Genomic DNA, 25,367 nt, shown 5'->3' on the forward strand with positions numbered 1-25,367 from the left:
TTTAAAACCCTGTTTGTCCCAGAACTGAAAATAGAACTAGCACTTAAGGTGAGACTATTGTCTATGATATTGACTATGATGAGAGTTAGACCATTCGTAAGCTTGTTGACATAGCAGTGTGATATTTAAAAACTAGGCAGCCAGGGGCTTTGGTTAGGAAGTGTTTTCTGGGGTCACACAGGCCTCACAGAGCTGTTCTGGGCAGCCTGAGGGGTCTCATCATTGTTTCAGTGATGCTGTTCTGAATGAGCAGTTTGTCCTCATCATGTTCAGTTTCATGTTTTTGTTCTAAAGAGAACATTTATACCAACTTATTTCCTCTTAGGAAAAGATTGATTTTTGATGCTGGCCAGGGGCAGCTGGGGAGGGATGGGCTGTGGTAGAGTACATGATGGTCTAAACTGGGTCATCCTGTATTTTCAAGTTATCATCGAACATAGCCCCTTGTCTTTTGGTCCCAGGTGTAACCCCAGAATCCTTCTTAACTCAGTGTTCAAAGCAGTCACTCCTCATCACTTGGCAATGGCTCATGAACTGATGCCGGTTTGACACTTTTGGTTTGGGTGGATTATTTTTTCTCCTTCCTTCTTTCAAAATTAGTATTCAAAAGCAGCCCCTTTTGGATCTTCTAAAAGCATAAGTTAGGTTGGTATCCTTTGGCTTTGACAAAAAAAAAAAAAAAAAAAAAAGCCCGGGCTGGAGTCAGAAGGGTCCATTTGTCTCTGGGTATGGGGCATTGTTTTAGTAGGGATTGGCACAGAGGACCTTTGCTTTTATCCTCTGGATCCCCTTGCCCTGTCACCAATGGGTATGGGTCCTAAGACTGAGTAGAGGACCTTTTAGATTTACCTTCAAAGAGGGTTAACCAGTCAGTGCTCCTGTGCTTGGACAAGGTTAGTTCCTTCTCATCAATCCCTTCAACTCCCACTGGTCTTTATGAACCAAGTCTGTCTTATTTATGTGGACTTGTTAAGTTGGTGGCTTTATGTAAGCTATTGTAAAAGGCTAAACAAATTCACCTTTGAACTTATGTTTTAGAATCCTCTTTTAAAAATTATCATGCAGGCTGAGCTGTGAGTGACCTAGAATTCAAAGTGTAAGAAGCAAAACAAATTTTAAAAAATCTGCTTCCTGTCTGTGCTAATATAACCCAGCCCCTCCTGCCGTCAGCTGTCTGTGGCATTTTTAATCCACCTCTTGTTGCTGGAACCAACCCTTGTCAATGTTCTAATCTTGCAGGTCAGAGCTGTGTCTTCAGACAGTCAGAATGCGTTTACTTAAACAATAGACCCTCTTGTTGTCAGTTCTGCTGCTTTCAATAATTTACCTTGACTCGATGTTCACCAGTGTGTGCCTTCGGCAAAAGAGGCATACCTCCAAATTCAGCTAATTACTCAGCTATTCAATATCAGCGCGACTGAAGGGAACCTAGCCATCTCCATGAAGGGGTGCTTCTCCGCCAGTGCCAGTCTCCAGTGTAGCAGGTGACAAGGCGAGCAGGAATGAGCCCAAACCAGGGAACATCTGGAACCCTCAAGGGAACTGCGAATGCTTCGTTTTTCTCCGGTAGAATCCCCTTCTGCATCCCTGTATTGAGCAACTGCACTCACCAAAGGCAGAAAATAGAAAGGAATTGGGGTGGGACATCACAGCCCTAAAAAGCCCTAAAAGACACTGAATTATGAATTTATAGTAACTAGTGAAAATGCTGCGGCTTAAGTAATGCTTAGCAAACCATCATGTATAGTTGTGTCTATTGATCACTGCCCAAGGGCACCCAGCCAAGAGCTGAAGGGGGGCCAAGATCCACCTCATGTGCTGTCTGGCAGAAGGCTATGTTGGCCTGGAGCAAGGGAGGCCCTTTCAAATACTCCCACAGGCACCGTCCTCTCTCCAAACCTTGAACACAGCAGGGCTCATCTGCCCAGAGTGGGCACTTTTTTCATTTGGACAAAGGTGCCATATGGGCTAGTGGGGCCCTGATGCTTACAACCAGGTCCTCAGAGTAGGTCAGACTTTTATGTGAACTCTGAATGCATCTTGGCCTCAAGGCTGAGAAAGACAGGCTCTCAATGAGATATCAGAGGCAGGAACTCTGATGGCTTGAGATGATTTCAGGTGGTGCCCACTCAGCACATGTAAGCTCTCTTTTTAAAACTCTTTCAGTCCCATTCATTAGTTAAGAAGAAAGTAAAGTATCCCTTTGTTAAAAAGGGATATCAGCAAGTGGTAGAGATGCCTTAATTAGACATACCAGCCACAAAGAGAGAGCTGCACGTAGACCCAGAGGCTTCTGGGAAATTCCATAGGCATTTACTCACAGCTTTAATGTTCATTGTATTTCTTTTTAGAATTACCTTCTCCCTTTACCAAGGGCTACTGGCTTCCTATTTAAAGAGGTAAAGGCACATTGAAAAGATAAATTAATATATAAAATGATTGAATCACTTAAAAAAAGTAGTTCGTAAACAATAATGATGGGCCACCTTCGTTGTTTTAATCAAATCCAAGTTTCTACTGGCACAGCTGAATTTAGGAAACAGTGAGTTAGTATAAAGAGACACAGTGAGACGGAACTATTGAGAGTGAGGAAGAGAGGCCTCCACAGTAATACAGGATTCTGACAACTTCTGCTAAGAAGCAAATAAAAGGGAACATTTGCACTGTTGTTGGAGGGATTTGGGGTTCAGATGCACAAATATGCCTGTGTGTCTGTTGTTTGTATGCTTGTTCCATAAGCAAAAGCTGAGGAATCAATTGGGGGATTTTGAATTCCTGAGGGTGGGACCAGAAGATGTAGGAGGGAGGGCAGCTATTTGGAAGTCAAGTGATTGGCCCCGTATTTTTTCTGCAAGGAAGAGTTTGTTTTTTTGTTTTTGTTTTTTGTTTTGAGACAGAGTCTCTTTCTGTCACCCAGGCTGGAATGTAGTGGTACGATCTCAGCTCACTGCAACCTCCACCTCCTGGGTTGAAGCGATTCTCCTGTCTCAGTCTCCCAAGTCACTGGGATTAAAGGTGCCCGCCACCATACCTGGCTTATTTTTGTATTTGTTTTGTAGAGACGGGGTTTTGCCATGTTGGCCAGGCTGGTCTCAAACTCCTGACCTCAAGTTATCCACCCGCCTTGGCCTCCAAAACCCACCATGCCCAGCCAAGGAAGAAATTTCCAGAAGGGGAACACATCTATTAATACTTGACTCAGGGTCCTTTTATATGTCCCTCTGTGTCCGTGTCCTTCACTGTCTCTCAGTCTTCCCACACATGAATATACTTCTGTGTACACATACACCACCCAGTCCACCTGTGGTTCAAATCTGCTGTCTCCCTTGAACTGTTTCCTGCAGAAGTCATGCTGTATCATGACAGGCATGACAAAGGGAACTCAAGGCATTGTTTTCAGTCCTCTTTAGATGAAATAACACATTCAGCAGTTGGCACAAACATGGTGGAGATGAGTGCAGTGACAGCGTTGCATGGTATCTAGTGGCAACGTTAACTTATGTTTACATGAAGAAGAAAAGTGTCCTCTGATATAATCTCAGAAAACTGCTGCCACAGGCTTTTGAAACAATTAGTTTAGACTATTTCACAGAGCATTAAGCTTAACAATGTCAGTCTGTTCCTAAATGCTGTTCAAGAAAATTTTTGCAATGAGGCCAAAATTTAGGTTGGCAAAGGGCACCCTCAAATAGGCAATCTCATCTGATTATTTATAAACAGCTTTTTTGAGATACAATTGACCTACAATAAACTGTACATATTTAAAGTGTACAGTTTGCTAAGTTTGGACATATGTAGTATAGATCTGTGAAATTATCACCTCAATCAAGATAATGAACACATTCATCACCCCCAAATGTTTTCTCTTGCCCCTTGGAAATCTCTACCTCCCACCCATCTCTGCCTGCCCTGTTGCCCAGGCAGGGAAGTACTTTCTGCCAGTATAATTTGCATTTTGTCTGGCTTCTTTCACTCAGCATCATTTTTGTGATGTTCATACACGTTGTGCATATCTTTTTTTTTTTTTGAGACGGAATCTTGCTCTCTTGCCCAGGCTGGAGTGCAGTGGCGTGATCTCGGATCACCGCAACTTCTGGCTCCCGAGTGCAAGCAATTCTCCTGCCTCAGCCTCCTAAGTAGCTGGTATTACAGGCTCACGCTGCCACACCCAGCTAATTTTTTATATTTTTGGTAGAGATGGGGTTTCACCATGTTGGTCAGGCTGGTCTCAAACTCCTGACCTCAAGTAATCTGTCCACTTCGGCCTCCCAAAGTGCTGGGATTACAGGTGTGAGCCACCGCACCTGGCCATGTATATCATTATTTTTACTGCTGAATAACTGTCCATTGTATCATTATGCCCACAATCTGTTTATCCATTTGCCTGTTGATGGACATTTGGGTTGGCTTTAGTTTTGAGCTATTACAAAGAAAGCTTGTATGAACATTTGTGTACAGATCTTTGTATGGATATATGTTTTCTTTTCTGTTGGGTAAACAGCTAGGAGTGCAATGGCTGGAACATTTGGTAGTTGTGTAGACAGTGTTTTTCAAACACTGATACGATTTTATGTTCCCATAAGCAACGTATGAGAGTTCTAGTTACTCTGCATCCTCACCAACACCCAGTATGTTAGCTATTTTATCTTGTGGGTTTAAGAGATAAAATGGCTAACATACCATGTGTTGGTAAGGTTGCATCTCCCAACTGAGTAATGATGTTAAACATTCTTTATGTGTTATTCACCATTTATATACCATTTCCTTTGGTGAGGTGTCTGCCCATTTAAAAATTTGGGTTGTTTTCTCATTATTTGTTTTGAGCATTCTTATATATTCTGTATGCAAATTCTCTATCAGATGGATACTTTGCAAATCTTTTATTATAATCTGTGGCTTGTCTTTTTATTCTCTTAACAATGTCTTTCAAAGAACTGAATAATTAAATATTGATGAAATTTAATTTATCAAAATTTTTACTGGATCTTGCTTTTAGTGTTATATGTAAGAAATCTTCGCCTAACCCAAAGTCATAAAGATTTTCTCCTATATTTTCTTCCAGAAGTTTTATAATTTCAGGTTTTACTTTTGTGTCTATGATCCATATTCACTTATTGTTTTTCTTAGTTGGAATTTAATTAAGAAAGTTTAAAATTTATAATTGACACATAATTATGCATATTTATGGGGTACGATGTGATGTTTCAATGCATGTATATATAGTGTAAAGATCAAATTGGGATAATTATCATATCCATAACTTTAAACAATTATCATTCCTCTGAATGATTCAACTTTTTGTGAATATACATCCAATTGCTCCAGCACCATTGCTGAAAAGTCTATCCTTTTCTCCATTGAATGGCCATTGCACATTTGTCAAGAATCAGTCATTTGTATATTTGTTAATATATGTCTATTTCTTGACCCTATTCTGTTCCATGGACCCATGTGCCACCCTTGTCTTGATTACTGCAGCTGTGTGATAAGTCTTAAAATCAAGTAGTTGATTTGGCTATTCTGGGTCCTTTTGCATTTTGATATGGATTTTGGAATAAGAATCAGCCTGTTGCTTTCTACAAAATAAAAAGCTCACTGGGATTTTGATTGTATGGTGTATATAATGATTAAGGGAGAATTGCAATTTTAATATAATAATATGTGTCTTCCAATCCATGAACAATGCAGTAACTCAGCATTTATTTAAGTTTTCTTTACGTTGTTTCAGCAATGTTGTGTAGTGAATAATTCTTTCACATTATTGTCAGATTTACCCCTCGATGTTTCCATTTTCTGTGGTATTTATAAATAATGATGGCTGAAAAATTTTTTAATTCCTAATTGTTGCTGGTATGTAGAAATACAGTTGATTTTTGTGTATTTATCTTACTGCATCCTACAGACTTACTAAAGTCATTTAGTAGTACTAGTAGCTTTTTTGATGCTTCCATCAGATTTTCTACATAGATTATTATGGCATGCTCCAATAAAGATAGTTTTACTTCTCTCTGGATGGCTTTTGTTTCTTTGTCTTGACTTATTGCACTGGCTAGATCCTCCTGTGCAATACTGAACAGAATGGTGAGAGCAGACATCCTTGTTTCTCCTCATAAGGGAAAGCATTCAATCTTTCACTATTAAATAGTATATTAACTGTAGGTTTTTCATAGATACTCTACTCTATCAGGTCCAAAAATCCCATTCTATTTGTAGTTTGCTGAGAGTTTTTATTGGGAATGGATATTGAATTTTGCCAAATTACTTCCCTGTGTCTCTTGAGATAATCATATGGTTTTTCTTTTTAAGTTTGTTAATATGGTAAATTACATTGACTTTTTTTCATGAATTTTAAACCAACCTTGCATTCCTGTAGTAAAACCTATGTGTTCATGATATATTGTTTTATGTATTGTTAGATTCAATTTGCAAAAATTTTGTTTTGAATTTTTGCATCTATGTTCATGAGGAATATTGGTTTGCAATTTTCTTTTATTATAATGTATAGTTCTGCTTTTGATATTAGAGTAGTGCTGATTTCACAGAATAAGTATTTCTCCATTTTAATTTTCTGGAAGTTTATATACAGTTGGTATTATTTCTTCCTTACATTTGGTAGAATTTGCCAGTGAAGACATCTTGGTCTGGTGTTTTCTTCATGGGAAGATTTTTAACTACAAATACAATTGCTCTAATAGATGTAGGGCTATTCAAAGGTTGCCAGTTTTTCTTGAGTAAGCTTTGGTAGATTGTACCTTTTAAGTATTTTTATATTTAATCTATGTTTTTGAAATTACTGGTATAAAGTTGTTTATAATATTCCCTTACTGCATTTCTAATATCTGTAGAATATGTTATGTTGTCAACTGTTTCCTTCTTCCTTTTTGATATTGATAATTTGTGTTTTTTTCCTTATTTTCCTAATCAATCTGTATGGAAGGTTATGAAATGATTGATCTCAAAGAACCATCTTTTGGTTTTGTTTATTTTCTCTATTGTTTTTCTGCTTTCTATTTTATTTATTTCTGCTTTGTCCTTTTTAATTTCGTTTCTTCTGCCTATTTTGGGGGCTAATTCCTCCCCTCTTTTTTTTACTCTCTTAAAGTAGAAGCTGAGGTAATTGATTTGAGAACTTTTTTTTCAATACCAATACAGCAATCCCCCCTTATCTGCAGGGGATGTGCTCCAAGGCCCCCAGTGGATTCTTGAAACCATGGATAGTGCAGAACCCTATATACACTATGTTTTTCATTATACATACACACCTATGATAAAGTTTAAGTTATAATTAGGCACAATAAGAGATTAACAACAATAACTAATAATAGAACAATTATAAGAATATACTATAATAAAAGTTATGTAAATGTGGTCTTTCTTAAAATATCTTATTGTGCTGTACTCACCCTTTTTCTTCTTGTGATGATGTGAGGTGATAAAATGCCTATATGATGAGATACCACAGTAATCAATCACATAACTGAGAAGGATACTAAGTGACTAATGGGCAGGTAGTATACACAGTGTGGATATGTGGGACAAAGCGATGTTTTACCTTCCTGGTGGGATGAAGCTGGACCATGTGATATTTCATCACTCTACTCAGAACAGCATGCCATTTAAAACTTATGAATTGTTTACTCCTGGAATTTTTCATTTAATATTTTTAGATCACAGTTGACCACGAGTAACTGAAACTACAGAAAGTGAACCTGAGGATAAGGGGGGACTACTGCATAGATATTTAGTACTGTAAAATTCTTCCCAAGTGCTGCGTTAGCAATATCCCACAAACTCTGATATGACATGTTTTGATTTTTATTTAATTCAGAACAATTTTAAATTTTATTTTAAACTTCCTCTTTGATGCCTGGTTTATGTAGATGTGTTGCTTCATTTCCAAATATTTGGGGGTTTCCTAGCTGTCTTTCTGTAACTGATTTCTGGTTTAACTCTATTATATTCAAAGAACATATTTTCTATGACTTGAATGTTTTAAATCTATTTACCTGTGTTTTGGCAGAAAATATATTCCATCTTGGTAACTGTCCACTTGTGTGTAAAAATAATGTGTATTCTGCTTTGAAAGGGTGGAGGGATCTATAACTGCCAGTTAAATCAAGTTAGTTGATAGTATATCCTTACTTATTGTTTTTCTACTTGTTCTATCAATTATTGAAAGAGGGGTATTTACATTTCAATTATAATGGTACATTTATTTATTTCCATCCCCTTTGATATGGTTTGGCTGTGTCCCCACCCACATCTCATCTTGAATTCCCATGTGTTGTGAGAGGGACCCTGTGGGAGGTAATTGAATCATGGGGGCAAGTCTTTCCTGTGCTGTTCTCTTGATAGTAAGTCTCACGAGATCTGATGGTTTAATAAAGAAGAGTTCCCTTGCACAAGCTCTGTCTGTTTGCCTGCTGCCATCTATGTAAGACATGACTTGCTCCTCCTTGCCTTCCACCATGATTGTAAGGCTCCCCCGGCCACGTGGAACTGTAAGTCCATTAAACCTCTTTCTTTTGTACATTGTCCAGTCTCAGGTATGTCTTAATCAGCAGCATGAAAACAGACTAATACACCCTTGCAGTTCAATGAGTTTTTGTTTCACATATTTCGAAGCTCTGTTTTTAGGTTCATAAATGTTTAGGATTGTTATATCCTCTTTATCTTTATGAAATGGCTATTTTCATCCCTGAAATTCTTTGTTGCCCTCAAATATATACTGCCTAATGTTCATGTTGTCACTCCAGTTTGTTTGTTGACTAGTGACAGAATTGTGAATCTTTTACCTTCATTCTATTTTTAACCTGTTTATGTTTATGTTTAAAGTGTGTTTCCTATAGGCAGCATATGATTGGATCTTTCTTTTTTAGTTAGCTGACAACTTTTGACTTTCAGCACAGGTGTTAGAACACATATTGAATGTTATTTTTGATGTGTTTAAGTTTTTCATCTTGCTATTTATTTTATAATCACCCCCTTTTGTTCTTTGTTCCCCTTTCCTTATTTTTCTGGCTTCTTTTGGATTGAGTTTTTAAAAAATAATTCCATTTTAGCTTGGTTATTGGCTGATTAGTTAAGCCTGTTTGTTTTATTTTAATGGTTGCTTTAGAGTTTATAGCATACATCTTTAACTTACCATTGTCTACCTTAAAGTGATATTATTTCACTTCACTTAGAGTATAAATTCCTTCTCCCTGCCCCTAGCCTTTATACTATTTTTTGTCATCATATATTTTACTTGTACATATGTAAGGGTCCCCACAATACATTCTTGTTTTTGTTTAAACAGTCAGATATTTATTAAAAAGAGTTAAATAATAAGAAAAAATATTACGCATTTATCTATGTGGTTACAATTTCTGGTACTTTTCATTCCTTTATGTAGATTCATATGTCCACTTGGTGTCAGTTTATTTTAAATTGAAAGACTTCCTTTGATAGTTCTTGTGGTGCAGATCTTAAAGCTTTTGTATCATACGTCTGAAAGTCTTCATTTCACTTAGGTTTTTGAAATACACGTTAGGTTGATAGTTTTTCTTTTTTCTTTCAGCACTTTAAAGATGTTGTTCTGCCATCTTCTTGCTTGCATTGTTTCTGATAAGAAATCTGTTGTCTTCCTGATCTTTGTTCCTCTGTGCACAATTTGCCCTTTTTCTCTGGCTACTTTTTAATTCTTTTTTTAATCACTGGCTTTGAGCAGTTTTATTATTGTGTGCCTTGCTGTAGTTTTATTCATGTTTCTTGTGCACAAGGTTCATTTACTGTCTCAAATCTGTAAGTTTATAATATTCATCAAATTGGAAACATTTTAACTTATGTATCTTCAAATATTTTTTCTGTTCCCCGTTCTCAGTTCTTAAGATAATTCCAATTACATGTAGTATTTTAGGCTGCTTAAAGTTGTCCTTCAGTTCACTTATGTTCCCTTTATTTATTTATGTATTTATTATTTATTTTTTTGAGATGAAGTCTGGCTTTGTCACCCAGGCTGTAGTGCAGTGTCATGATCTCGGCTAACTGCAAACTCCGCCTCCCAGGTTCAAGCGATTCTCCTTCCTCAGCCTCCTGAGTAGCTGGGATTACAGCTGCATGCCACCATGCCCAGCTAATTTTTGTATTTTTAGTAGAGATGGGGTTTCACCATATTGGTCAGGCTGGTCTCGAACTCCTGACCTCAAGTTATACACCCATCTCGGCCTCCCAAAGTGCTGGGATTACAGGCATGAGCCACCGTACCCGGCCACGTTCTTTTCTTTTAAAAAGATTCTTTTCCTTCTCTGTTTTATTTTGGATGGTTTCTATGACTATATTGTGAAGTCATCTCATCTTTTGTTCTGCAATATCTAATTACCCATTAATCCCATCCAATGTATTTTTTAACTTAGACATTGCAGGGTTTTTAAATTTGCAAATGTTTGATTTGGGGCTGTACTTTTTCATATATATTTCTACTTAACTTTTCAAAATATAGGGAGAACAGTTATAATAGTTTCAATGCCTTTGTCTGATAATTCTAACATCTGTATCTGTTCTGGGTGGCTTTGATTCATTTTCTCTTTTCATTATGGTTGCATTTTTCTGCTTCTTATCATGCCTACTAATCTTTGCTTGGATGCCAGATATTGTGAATTTTACTTTGTTGGGTGCTGGATATTTTTGCATTCCTGTAAATATTCTTGAACCTTGTTTTAGGATGCAGTTAAATTTCTTGGAAATCTTGACATTCTTTTAATGTTTGCTAGGCAGGATCATAGCAGCATTTAGTCTAGGGCTTAGTACTCCCCAATATTGAGGGAAGTCCTTTCTGAGTACCGTATCATAAGACCTATGAGTTAGGAGGTTTTTCAATCTGACTACTGAAAATGACAACCTTACTTATTATGTAATTCCATTTTAATGTAAAAATATACATAGATTAGAGATGTGTTTCATTTATTCAATGACTGTTTTTTGAATATGGACAATGTGAAAGATATCAAATATAGAATAGCAAATAAAGCAAAATCTTTCCTCTCAAAGAGTTTATATTCTATGTCTGGAGACAGACAATAGTTCTGTATCAGGTAGTAATATGTACTTTGAAGAAAAATAAGGCAGAGTAAAAGGAGAGAACAATGGGGAGTGGAATAGGATGCAGTACTCTATATGTGTCTGGGAAGAACTCTCGAAAAGATGATATTGAAGCAGAGACTAGAATAAAGTGAAGTAGTGTGGCTGGTAGTTATCTGGTGGAAGGACACTACAGGTAAATGACGAAGTGCTGAGGTAGAATAATAGGAGGAGAGCATGGTCTTAGCATTTGTGAGGATGGGCAAGGAGGCTAGTGTGTTGGGGTGTACTGAGAAAGTAAGGGAGAGAATAATAGGAGGTGAGGTCAGAGGGACCCCCAGGAGGATGGGGGATCACGTAAGGCTTTGCTGAAGGTGGTAAGAACTGTAGATTTTATTAAAAGGGGGATGGAAACCATTTAGTGGTTTTGAGAAAAGTAATGGCATGACCTGACTTACCTTTTTAAAGGGTATCTTTATTGCTTTGTAGAGAATTGACTATAGGTAAAGGGTAGAGCAGGGAGACCAAGTTGGAAGTTACTATAGTCTTCCAGGCCTAAGGAGTTGGTAGTGGTGAAGGTGATGAAAAATCAGTCTGATTTGGGATATATTTAGAAGTTAGAGCTAGCAGCATTTGCTGATGAATTAGATGGTGGGATGGGGGTGGGGAGAGAGAGCTTAAGAGTGATTTCAAGGTTTTATTGTTGTGTGTCTCTTCATCTGACATTTACTGGGATGGAGAAGATTGGGAGTGGAGAATTAGAAGTTCAGTTTTGACATGGTGAGTTTGAGATTTTCTATAAAGTGTTAAGAAGGCAGTTGGACACACACATCTGAAGTTCAGGGGAAAAGTCTAGCCTAGAGACATAAATTTGAGTGTCATCAGCATATAGAAGGCATTTAAAGGTTAGGTCTGGATGAGACCACATAGAAAGTAAGTATAGATAGAGAATGAGAGATGACTAAAGATTGGGGTTGTCCAACATTTAAAAGTCAGGAAGATGAGGAAGAGCCATTAAAGGAGACCAAGAAGAAATGGCCAAACAGGCACGATGAGATCCAAGACAGTGATATCCTAGGGGCCAAGAGAAGAAAGTGTTTCAAGAAAGAGGATGTGATATACTATGTCAATTGCTGCTCAAAGTTGAGGAAAATAAGGTCTTAGAACTAACTTTGGGATTTGACAATGTGGAAGACATTGGGACCTTGACAAGGGCAGTCCGGTTGAAGTGGTAAGAATGAAAGTCTGATTGGAGTGGATTCAAGAGAGAATGGAGGAGAGGAAGTGGCAACAGTGAGCATAGGCAGCTGTTGAAGTTGTGTTGTAAAGGGGAACACAAAAATGGGTTGTAAGGAGATGCATGTCTGACTGACTTAGGTGTCTTAGAGGAGATATGAAAAAAAGTTCCCTGTAGTTACCTCTGAAAGACAGATTGAGTGGACCTTGGTATGGAGAGGATAGAGGAAAATTGTACTTTGCCCTTTATAACTTTATATGCTGTTTGATTTTTTTCCCAATCAAGTTGCAGTACTCTTGTTCAGATGCAATCCTCACAAGGTTTAATATGTGAAAATACATACAAAGATAGAATATGGTATACATAGTACGTTTAGGTTAAACAAACAAAAAGCTATGCAGAGAAAAGACAGGAAGAAATGCATAAAGCCTTAAAAATAATATTATATGGTAGAAATAGAATGAGTTTTGGAATCTGGAAGTACTTGGGACTAAAATCTGGCTCGCATATACATCCCTTAATGTCTCTCACCCTTGGTTTCCTTTTTTGTAATATGTATATAAAAATACTACCATCATTAATGGTTAGTATGAGGTTTAAGTGGAATGACTTAAATGTTAAGTGCCTGAAAATTAGCAGGTTCTTGGGTCATTATATTATTCCTTCAAACTTTTTGTCTCTTTTAAAAGGGACAAAAATATTCATACATTACTAGTGTAATTAATTATTGAAAACGAACTGGAACAAGTGTTGCTGAAATGTTAGCAGTGTTTGGTTCTAGGTGCTGGGAATATAACTGATGGTTATTTTCCATTCAGTATAGTTTCTGTGTTTGTAGAAACAATAAGCCAAAATAAACAAAGAGTTCCTTTAAATAGAAACACCAGGTGATATGTATTTTTTCTGCCCAGTTTACTGACTTGTTGAACAGGAGAAGAAGGCAGATAGAAGGTATGGTAGGAGAGGAATGAAAGTTTACATGGTACCTACCATCGGCAAAATCAGGTGGAGAAAATGGAATGCATCAGAAAAATAAATTAATGAAAATGTGTTTTTATTTATAGATATCCTTTAAGGTTTCATCTGCTCCCTAAGTTGTACCTCAGCATGGACCTTTAGATTTGTAAGGAGGTTGGCTTGTAAAGACAGTCTTAGTTTTTCTATTGTCTTTGTGTCATTATTTATAGAGTTCCCTTTCACTTTCAGAGGTGTCCTAGTTTGGAGGTTGAAGTATGTGATCCCCCTACTTAAAGGATGTGGAATGCTTAAAAGTTTTCAAAGGACTCAATAATGCTCTTGGATGGTTTTGCTCAAAGATTTGTGTTTTATGATGGGGAAAAGGATGGAAGGATATCAAGGTCAACTTTCAGATGTAAAATTCTGAGATGAAGTCAAGAAAGATAAATAGCATTTGAGATGGGAAGAGACTCTACTGCAAAGTTTTCTGTCCTGGCTAAGTGGGCAGTATAACGTTGGGCTCTTCATATATACCAGGGGGAACAATATTAAGTGAAATACATTGCAATCTGTAAGGCACTATTCAAATGTAAGGTGCTTTCATGTGTATATGCTGTTCCATTTGAGTCTCACTATAGTCTCTAGTGGGTTTTAAAAAAATAGATCTAGAAATTGCTAGTAATTGATCAATCTGGGAATAAAACCCAGATTTCATGCTGTTTTAATTGGAACACTCATCTGGCACCTTCTCCACACTCTCTGGGCAGGGCTTTTTCTGACTACCACAAAAACTGAGTTCAGTTGGCTTCCTGGAGTGAGCTGCATGGTTACTTTTCAGGAGATGAAATTATCTTCACTACATTAAGTGCCTTTGCTATGTAAGGTATTGACAAGATGGTGTAGAGTTTTGGACTGAAAACGCTTGTCCATTTCTAAGATGGAATATTAGGTGGTTGACAACTGTTAGATTTGGGCATGTGCCATTTATCTTGACATTGGACATTCCATTCCTTCCTCTTTCCCTCTGAAAGCTCAATAAAGCAAAGGGAAGGGAATCTGTGGACAGAACTTCAAGGACTTGACCTGATACTAGTTGAGGCTCTTGTTTGGTACTTTACTCACATACCAGCCTCTAAATTAAGGATTCAAGTATGGAATTTAAGAATTGAAAAAAAATAAGAGCTTATAGCTAATCACTCTTTCAACTCTTTTTCTGAGTGCACAACCTTTGGAGAAAAGTCTTATCATTATAAGTAATGCTTTTATCTCAATGCCAAGTGATATTTCATTTTGACCTAGGAATCTAGGATATACATTTCTTTTGGAAAAGTGTTAGCATTTTGTGCTGCTGAATTAAATCACTCATGATAAAGGAAACCCCCAGTGCAGTTCTTCCCTGCTACCCTAAAACCATATCAAGACCCCACATATCTGAGAGAAGGAAATTGTACCTTAAGGCTTAACACAGAAGTCATGAAGACTGGTTTCCATTAGAGCTGGGCTGTCAGCAGCCTCCAAATTAAAACTGTTGGAAATGTTGAAATTTCAAGTTCAGTGTTAACATGAAGGGGGTTCACACACTACTGTTCTAAGGGCTAATCTTTAGTGATAGATGCAGAGACAGGAGATTCAAGTGTTCTTAGGAAAACCCAAGCGTTCTTCCATCCTAAGCCTTTCTGGCTTTCATTTTAATGTCAACCAGTCATTGCCAAGACTATGTTTGAAAGGACTAATTCTAGCTATTTCAAAGGGTCTTCTTTGTCTAATGTTCTTAGAAAATCATGTAGTATTCTATTCTGTGATATTTTAGATATACCATAATGACTACAGATATCAGTGATCCTCATTTTTCCCCTAGTTAATGGCAACATGGACTTGTGGAAAGAAAGCTCATAAAGCTGGAAGGCAATCCTCACTCTAGTAATTTAAATTATTATTATTATTTTGAGATGGAGTCTTGCTCTGTTGCCCAGGCTGGAGTGCAGTGGCATGGTCTCGGCTCACTGCAGCCTCTGCCTCCAGGTTCAATTGATTCTCCTGCCTCAGCCTCCCAAGCGTCTGGGATTACAGGCGCTCGCCACTACATCCAGCTAATTTTTGTATTTTTAGTAGAGATGGGATTTCACCATGTTGGCCAGGCTGGTCTTGAACTCCTGACCTCGTGATCCTCTCGCCTTGGCCTCCCAAAGTGCTGGGATTACAGGTGTAAGCCACCATGCCCAGCCTACAGTGATTTAAATAAATATTACCACTAATTAGATAAGTTGTTTAAACTTTTGATGCTTCAATTGCCACATCTGTAAATGGAAATTCTAAGCAGTTTTCTATCTACCTTATTGGGATGTTTTCATGGTCAAATGGATAATTAGATGTCAGATCCTTTGAAAAACTAGAATCCTGATTATAGTAGAAACTTAGAATGCTCACCCATGTCTGGTTTATCTTAATGGGAAGATTCCTCTTCCTGATTCCCCTTGCAATTGAACAGGTCTTATGATTCTTGCTGGCCATCGAGTTGTGCTTGAACATGAGCCACTTTTGAGCCAGATCACTTAATTGCTTATGTGAGACCTGTTAGGACTCTCTTCCTCTGCTGTGGTGATTGTGGAAATGTTTAGAGTTGGGAATGTTTCACAGTTTAGAACTGTCTGGAAGCTAAGATAACACATGGAAGATACTTATCCAGAAGAGGTGACTAGACCCACCGTAGGCTTTGAGGAAGCAAGAAATAGACCAATATATCAGTCTCCTCTTATCCATGGTTTCACTTTCCAAGGTTTCGATTACCTATGGTCAGCCTCAGTCTGAAAATATTAAATGGAAAATTCCAGAAATAAACAATTTATAAATGTTAAATTGTAGGCAGTTCTGAATAGTGTGACACAACCTCTCACTGTCACGAGTCATTTCTTTGTTCAGCTTTTGTACATGCTTTATATGCGACCTGCCCGTAGGCATCTTGGTTATCAGATCTACTGAGACCGTATTGCAGTGCTTGTGTTCAAGTTAACAGTAGCCTAACATTATGTCACAAAGCCTATGTCATTTACCTCATTCCATCTCATCATGTAGGCATTTTATCATCTCACATCATCACAAGAAAGATGAGTATAGTACAATAAGATATTTTGAGAGAGCCCATATTCACATAACTTTTATTACAGTGTATTGTTATACTTGTTCTATTTAATTATTGCTTTAAATATTTTATTGTGCCTAATTTCTAAATTAAACTTTATCATAGGTATGTATCTATAGGACAAAACATAGTATATGTAGGGTTTGGTACTATCTGCAGTTCCAGGCATCCAGTGAGCATCTTGGAATGTCTCTGACAAAGATACGGGAGATCTACTGTACTGTGTCAGATCACTGAGATTGAGGGGTTGTTACGGCAGCAGAACCTAGCTTAACCATACTGCTGTAGGTATAAAGAATTCTTAAAATTGTTAATTGTGATTATTAGTGAGATATCTCCTAACCCTCTGCTAATATTTACTACTAATTTGCTGTTGTGCCATTTTCTGACACCTATTCGATTTGAATCTGACCACTTTGACCCTTTTCTCATCCCCCCACACTCAAGAATCTCTCGTGTCCTGGAAGTAACCTGAAGGAAGGAACTGTATTAGCAGTTATGACATGTTGGCAGTTACAACATAAAAGGATGGAAGCTAAATTCAAGAAGTACTGTGCCTGACATATAATGGGCACTCAGCAAACATTTGTTGACAATAGGAAGAGAAATTGGATGAGATGTGGCTGCCACCAGTGATTTCATGTGGCAAAATCTAATAAATGTTTAGTTCTCATCTTCCTTGACCTTGTAAACAGGGTTTGGAGCTTTTCACCACTCTTTCTTTCTCAAAACTCTTTGATGCTTGGCTTCCTGGACATCAGAAGCTTCTAGTTTCCCCCCTATCCTAGTAGCCACTGCTTGGTCTCCTTTGCAGAATCCCCGTCTTCCTAATATCTAAATACTCTAGTGCCCTAGAGCTCAGTCTTTGGGCCCCTTCTTGTTTATTTGAATCTCTCGGTCTTGTCTGCTGTTTTATTATTGAGTGATTTCCTTTTATTGATTTATACATTCTCTTTTATATGGAGAGTAGTAACCCTCAGTCTATCCTACATTGCTGATAATTTTCCTCATTTGTTATTAGATTTTTACTTTATAGTTTTTAATATACTACAAATTTACTATATTTATAGTTTTTCATAGACAATGTACATTTTTATATAATCATATATGTCATTCATGTTTTTTTTTTTTTTTGAGACTTTTTGAGTCTCCCTCTGTCGCTCAGGCAAGAGTGAAGTGGTTTGATCTTGGCTCACTGATATCTCTGCCTCCCGGGTTCAAGTGATTCTCGTGCCTCAGCCTCCTGAGTAGCTGGGGCTACAGGCGAGCACCACCATGCCTAGCTAATTTTTATATTTTTAGTAGAGATGGGGTTTCGCCATGTTAGTCAGGCTGGTCTCAAACTCTGGATCTCAAGTGATCAGCCCACCTTAGCCTCCCAAAGTGCTGGGATTACAGGTGTGATTTACTGTGCTTGACCTCATTCCTTTTTTTTTTTTTTTTTTTTTTTTTAAGGCTTTTGGAATTAGTGTGGCATTTTGGGGATTTGTCAATGTGTGAAGTGGTTATGCTTAATATATGTACCTGGTCTGTATATTAAGGCCACTTTCCTTTGTATAGCAGGACCTTGTTGCTCATCTGTCATTTTTGTCCATGTTCTTTGGGTTATGTAGCTATATGGTGAAGGGTCAAGTTGTTCCAATTTAGTCTTGCCAAATTATCCTTGTTATTATAATAATCATCTATTGCTATGTAACAAAGTACTCCAAAATTTAGTGTTGTAAAGCACCAATAATCATTTATTATCTTTCATGGTTTCTCTGAATTCAGGAATTCAGAAGTGACTTGGCTAGGCAGTTCTGGATTAGGGTCTCTCACCAGGTTGTAGTCACATCTAGGCTAGGGCTGTGGTCATCTGAAGGCTGGAGGATTTATTTCTAAGCTGGCAGTTGGTGTTAGCAAATTGGTCCTTCTCCATGTGGATCTCTTTGAGTGTCCTCATGATGTGGTGCTTGGCTTTCCCCAGAGCAAGTAATCCAAGAGACCAAGGCAGAAACTCCAATGTCTTTTATGACAGCCTCAAAGTTCCACTCATCATTTCCACCTCATTCTATTGGCTGCATAAGAGACTAGCCAGGCTTCAGTGTGTGTGCTGGGGCTGGGGCGGCTACATAGCTGTGACTACCAGGGGGTGCAGTCTCTGGGGACCACCACTACCGAGGCTGGGTACCATGGTAACCAAAGAGCACTTTTTATTTGAGATGTTTTCTTGGGTTTGATATATACTTTTAAACTGAGAATACAGGAATGCCAACTGATAAATACTGGATTTTTACAAAGCACAGTTAACTTTACATTCTGTTAAGCAGAAAGAAAATGCATGAGTTTTTGCAGACTATTTGCTCGAGTAAGGCTCTCAGGGCAGAGGACACTTGAGATTGCCTTGATGCAGTTCCTTCTGGTACACTTTTTGGGGCTAATATTATTCTTGATTTTCTGCATCCTCCATCTGCCTCTGAATCCAGATATTTTGAAGAAAACAAATCAGAGGGAGGCAAGAAAATGTTCAAGACAGAGTAGAAATAGCTGCTAATAACAGCAATAACTACTTTATTTCTTGAGTGCTTGCTATGTGCCAGATATGTCTCAGACCTTTTACATAAGTGATATGTTACTTAGCTCTTCCACTGACCCCATTTTAACTATGACAAAACTGATTCTCGGAGTAATTTATTCAAGATCATGTAGTGAATGGTTGGGCTGAAATTTGAACCCAGGTCTGTCTGTTTCTAAAGGCTGTGGTTAATCTACTGCCTCTCACTGTATCCCATTAATATAAACACACAAACACAATGTTTGAAACAGAAAGTTGAAAAGCGGTAGAGTTGTGTATTACCTGGAAGGATCTGTCAAAGGTAAAAAATGCAGGAAAATGTAATCCCAGATACGAAAATACTCTGAAACCGAAAAGTGCTTTATAAATGTAAGGTGGCAGTGTTATTAATATTATTCAGCTCAGAGAAGTAAGAAAATGAATCATGTATAATTCCTTTATTTCTTTTCACTCAGATTATCGCGGAACACCTGCCCATTAATCTTGACCCTGTTAAAACAATAACTGCCTATCCAGGTAATACATTGGAGTTAATGTGTAATTAAAGAAAATTATTATCACTTGGCTATGAAATGGGAATGGCAATATTTCAAGTTAATATGTATTTTAGACCAATAAATGTTTTAGTTTAAAAAAACTCTGCTGAAATGTACAATTTAGAAAGATATCAAACCATCAGTTTAAAATTAAAGCATAAGAAGCTTTATGTCTGTAAATGTGTTTTGTTGTAATGTCAATATGATATCATATTTGTCTTCCACACGAAGACATTGTCTTTCTGACAACCACTGTTTAAAGAAAATAGACCTTGGGAATGGGGAAAGTACATTTCTCTTGGATTTTCCTGTCTTTTGACATGTACCTTTGTGACGTGAACACATTAACGATGAACTCAGTTGACGGTCTTGAGGGTGAGGGATGATATGTAGCCTTCATTACATTGCCTTGGCTCCGGGCCCGTAGGCACCAGCAGCAAGAGCTTTGATTTCATTTTAAAAGGAGTTAGAAGAATGTGAAGAAGGTCATGGCCATCAATCTGTTATCACTCTGCTAGATAGGATCTCTTTAAGGAGGAGCATGAAACATATTCTAAAAGCTCCAGTGAAGGCCCCCAAATGGCGATGTTCATCCTACCGCTTCCTAGTGAAAGTGTGCAATCTCTGAAACAGAGCTCACAAGCACTGAACAACAACAAATAGTCTAAGGAAATGCTTTCATTTTAAATTGTCCCAGCTAGAGCCAGCATATATAGACAGTAGGTAAAGTGAGGCATGTGGATGAAAGCAAAAAAAAAATTTTGCAGTCCTGTTAGCTTTATTAAATGTACATTATTGTGAGTGGGTCAGTAGCCATCCTACTGCAGAGAAAAGGAATGGAGACTGAAGTTAAATGTTCTGCTTAAGGCTGCTTATTGATTGGAAGGCAGGGTATAGTCTTGGGGAGCCCTGAGCTCCTAGAATGCACCTCTGCTGTCACAAGCTATAGCCATGTGGTCTGTGAATATTATGTCCTTTGTTTTATTTCTTTTGTTTCATTTTTAAGGATATTTTAGAAAAGAAATTTACAGTACTTAGAATTTTGAGTTCTCCAATATAGGATTTAGTTTTGTGAAATGTCATCTAACTTTTAGGGACATGCATGTATATATATATATGTGTATATATATGTGTGTATATATATATGTGTGTGTATATATACATATATATATATACATATATATATATATATATATATATATATTTTTTTTTTTTTTTTTTTTTTTTTGAGATGGAGTCTCGCTGTCTCCCAGGCTGGAGTGCAGTGGCGTGATCTCGGCTCACTGCAAGCTTCGCCTCCCAGGTTCATGCCATTCTCCTGCCTCAGCCTCCCAAGTAGCTGGGACTACAGGCGCCCGCCACCACACATGCCTAATTTCTTTGTATTTTTAGTAGAGACGGGTTTTCACCGGGTTAGCCAGGATGTTCTCTATCTCCTGACCTCATGATCCGCCCACCTCAGCCTCCCAAAGTGCTAGGATTACAGGCATGAGCCACGGCACGTGGCTGCATATATATTTTTACATAATTAAAATTCTGATGCACGTCCAAATATCTGTTCTATTTATCATTATTAATATAAACATTTTTTGCTACTATGCTACAAAGTCTTTTTTTTTTTTTTTTTTTTTTTTGTGAGACAGGGTCTTGCTCTGTCACCCAGGCTGGAGTGGGCAGTGGCGTGATCTCGGCTCATTGCAACCTCTACCTCCCAAGATCAGGTGATCTGCCTGCCTCAGCTTCCCAAGTAACTGGGACTACAGGTGTGCGCCACCACACCCGGCTAATTTTTGTATTTTCAGTAGAGACAGGGTTTCACCATGTTGGCCAGGCTGGTCTCAAACTCCTAACCTCAAGTGATCCACCTGCTTTAGCGTCCCAAAGTGCTGTGATTACAGGTATGAGCCACTCCGCCTGGCAAAGTCTTAATGATATTTCAAGGTGGCATCATAGTTCATTAAGTTGATATGTCATAATTTAACAATTCCCATCCCGTTGGACATATAGGTTGTTTCTAAAATTTCCTCTGCTATAGATGACATGATACTAGTTTTCTTCATGAAGATAGCTTTTTTATTTCCTAAGGTATTGTTTTCTGAAGCTAAATTTTTTCAAGAGTGGATTTAGAGGGTCCAGTTCACTTTTGTTTTTTATGCAATTCATCTTAATGGGTTTGCTTCCCTGAGAGATGGTGAGTGCTTTTTCTACTTTTTTATGCGATTAATTTTCAAAACTCTAATCTGCATTTAGGAGTTCACATAGAGCTGATTTGACTGACCAAATCTGATGATTGTTGCAGTCCCAGCAGAACACAGAATTCACCCCATTGGTTCAAATGAAGAGGATGTCATGAAGGGCTATAGTCACAGAAGCGTGTGCAGGGTTAAAGAGCAAACAAGGTACTCCAACAGTGAAAAGTCATGTCCAGCTCTGGGCTGAAGGGATGAGAGAGGGACATAGTGTTTCATGAGGGCTCATAGCCAGTCCTGGGCTGAAGGGGTGGTAGAAGGAAGTAATGTTCCATGAGCACTTAGAGCTGCAGCCACAGAGAAGCAGGACCTGCCGGGGCCGGGGCTGTGGAAGGACACAGCTTTCACCAGAGATGCTGCAGTGAAGCACCCAAGGATTGGAGGGAACACCTCAACCTCCCGTTCCTCTCTCCCTCTAGTCTCATGCTAGTGCCTCCCACTGACAGAACCCAACCAAAAGTCACCTGGCACAGAACCCTGGGTGGTGCTGCCTTCAGGAGTCACCCTCCTGGAGCACAGAGCAGGGCCAATAATGGATCCAGTGCTGGTGGAGGTGAAGGGGCAAATGGAAAAACCCCAAACGAGAAAGAAACAGACCAAAACAAACTATCACCATAATTGTGGAAGTTTGTTTCAGTAGCAGCACTGGGGACCCATTTAGTGGAATCTCAAGCATGGTTCATATTTCACACCCCTCTGGACTGCAGTCTTCCAGAAAGGCCTTAAATATTGCATCCATTTTGCCATGAAAACTGGGTCACAGTGGGAGAGCTGGGAGCTCCCGAAAGAGCACTCAGCACTGCCGAGATCGTGTCACAAGTCTGTGGGTGCTGTGCTTTCTCTGTGGCCATCTTTCTAGTCATCTTGTGTTAGCTCTGATTTTATTCTTTATAATAGCTGTTTCAGTTCTGCTCCAGCTCCTAACCCCACCCCTCCAGGTTTTGATGGAGGCATGTTTCTCATTTCTTTTTTTCTTTTTTTAAAAAATTATTATTTTTTCTTTTTCTTTTTTTTTTTATTATACTTTAAGTTCTAGGGTACATGTGCACAATGTGCAGGTTTGTTACATACGTATACATGTTCCATGTTGGTGTGCTGCACCCATTAACTCGTCATTTACATTAGTTATTCCTCCTAATGCTATCCCTCCCCCCTCCCCCCACCCCATGACAGGCCCTGGAGTGTGATGTCCCCCACCCTGTGTCCAAGTGTTCTCATTGTTCAATTCCCACCTATGAGTGAGAGCATGTTTCTCATTTCAGTACATACTCAGGGCAGCTTGTCTGTGTAACCACATGGTCACCAGACAGCATTCCACAGGGCGGTTTCTCACTTTGGGGGCTGAGGGCCTCTGAACATTTATGGACTTTGGGGATTTGTGAGTCCTCTATACAGATTTTCGCATGTTGCTTTTATTTGGATGGCAATAAAAATTTAAGATAGGCATATTCTGGATCATTTGGATGACTACCTTATAACTGAGTACTGTGACATGGTTTCCGTGTCTGCATCTACATTAGGTTTGTGTTCAAATTAGTGTCAAGCAGGACCACTTTCAATGTGGAGTGTTCTTAAGAAAAAATCACGGTAGATTTAATTTGATCCCAGAGCACTGTTTACATTCAAAGATCAAATGCCCACACAGAAGGCTGATGAAGAAAAGTTTCACAGTAGTTCCAGAAGGGAAGGTGGCAGGAGGATTCAGTCATCACATGGAACAGGAGTAAATGCTTGCTGAGCTCCAGAGAATCCATGCCACAGTGATCAGTACCATACAGCTCCTCATTTGGGCAGCAGTGTGGTTTCAGCAGAACATCATCCAGCATGTTAAATTAATGCTTTTAACTTAACTTGAACGCTATTGGCTTTATGGTTTTGGTTGTATTTATTTATGCATGTTCTGTGGTGTTGGTAGATGAAGGGTAGTATGTCTAAGGATTTTGGGCCTGGTTTTATGTTGATTGTTTTCTAAGTAACACCCTAATAATGATAATTCGAGTTAACATTATGGGAATTCAAGGGAAGATCTTTAAAAAAAGATCTGTACGTAACTAAAGTTGGACAATTACTATGTGGAGGAAAGGGCCCTAAACTGGTAATCTTGGCCTTTGTGTCCTCTTCATGAGAAAAGGAAAGAAAAGAAAAGGGAGGGAGGAAGAAAAGAACAATTTAAAAATGCTGTACACGCCTGTGATCCCAGCACTTTGGGAGGCCGAGGCAGGCAGATCACGAGGTCAAGAGATCGAGACCATCCTGGCCAACATGGTGAAACCCTGTCTCTACTAAAAATACAAAAATTAACTGGGCATGGTGGCACGCACCCCCAGCTACTCACTCGGGAGGCTGAGGCAGGAGAATCGCTTGAACCCGGGAGGCAGAGGTTGCAGTGAGCTGAGATTGCGCCACTGCACTCCAGCCTGGCCGACAGAGAGAGACTTCGTCTCTAAATAAATACATAAATAATAATTTTAAAATGCTGTAAAAGACCACAGTTCTTCACCGCAAGAATTCGTGAAGTTTTGGATGATTTAGCAGCACATATGTAGGAAATGCAATACTCACCTGATGTTATCCAAGAAGGCCCCACCGGGCTCCTTTGCTGTATGCTTTTCTAGTTAAGGACCCACTCCTATGGAATCCAAGGGCCATTCTTCCTATTTTTACCATAACCAAACAGCATACTGAACTCTCATAAATATTTACTCACTAATTTTCTGAAGTACTAATTCCCTTTGTTGAAAATATTAAAGAATGTCTTGTCCTTTTAATTCCTCACTGCACTAACCCCTCCAAGAATATGGCTTATAAATACAATACTTCTTGGGGGATGCCAATATATAGTCCTTTTTGGGGCTGAGACCAACTACCTTGTAATTATCAATGACAGTTTTTCCACTGGGCAGAGAACATTATCTCCTCTTTGCATATAGCAGATAATTGTTATCAATGCTCAGGGCAATTATGTGCATGTGGAAAACCCACATAAAGGTGTGTTTAGTGATAAGTGCATGGTCTGTTTTTTTGGCAGGGGTTCTGAAACCCATGATGTTAAGTGGGCATCACATGATACAACGAACAGGTGTGCATGCTGGAGTAGCTCAGCATTCTCAACTAGGGTTGTCCTTAGCAACCCACGAGAGTAGCATCACTTCTGACAGTCCTGAAGTTGCATTAACCAGGCAACTATTAGCCGTTATTGCCACTGCTCACTAATTCCTCTAATGGAGTTCATCAGAAATAGAGCCCATGAAAATATTAGATAGTTCATAAATAATTTGGAACTGGCGCTTAAATGTGTTATGCATTTTTTTCCCTGGCCAACAGACCTTTCTACTTGCTTGCTTTAGGATTACGTAAAAAGGAGCCCGAATTCTACAAGTTAGGTTCCAATTGCAGTGTTGCTCATCCCCAACTCTTTTCCCACCTCCCCCTCCCTGTACCAACCCCACTGTCCAAGTTATCGGGGAATGTGATGAAGAAATGGCCACAAGAAGCTTCTGTAGGTCATTTTCCTACAGCCCAACATTCAGGTAGACCCAGGCTCAGCAACCAGGTTACAAAGAAGCCTTTGAAGGATGATCTTTCTGTGATTTATTATTTTCTAAGAAGTAAGTTGGTGTGGATCGATGTGGTCAGA

The 25,367-nt window shown here is 38.7% G+C and overlaps 1 protein-coding gene across 17 annotated transcripts in view; it reads left to right on the top strand.

Moving 5' to 3' along the window:
* The window catches only part of LYPD6B (LY6/PLAUR domain containing 6B), a 176,826-nt gene that overhangs the window by 61,224 nt on the left and 90,235 nt on the right, over positions 1–25,367 (top strand). For 4 of the 17 annotated variants that reach the window (XM_016949796.3, XM_016949802.3, XM_009443451.4 and 1 more), the window contains exons 1-2: positions 18,474–18,565; positions 19,401–19,461. The exons of 3 other annotated variants lie outside the window; for them this stretch is intronic. The gene's annotated coding sequence lies outside the window, so the exon portion shown is untranslated. Of the gene's footprint in view, positions 1–18,438; positions 18,566–19,400; positions 19,462–21,731; positions 21,881–25,367 lie in introns of those variants that run through there. 10 more of the 17 variants (XM_063790503.1, XM_063790500.1, XM_016949803.3 and 7 more) reach the window with 9 other exon arrangements.

Source organism: Pan troglodytes, chromosome 13 (assembly GCF_028858775.2).
Source record: "Pan troglodytes isolate AG18354 chromosome 13, NHGRI_mPanTro3-v2.0_pri, whole genome shotgun sequence".
Classification (NCBI taxonomy): domain Eukaryota; kingdom Metazoa; phylum Chordata; class Mammalia; order Primates; family Hominidae; genus Pan; species Pan troglodytes.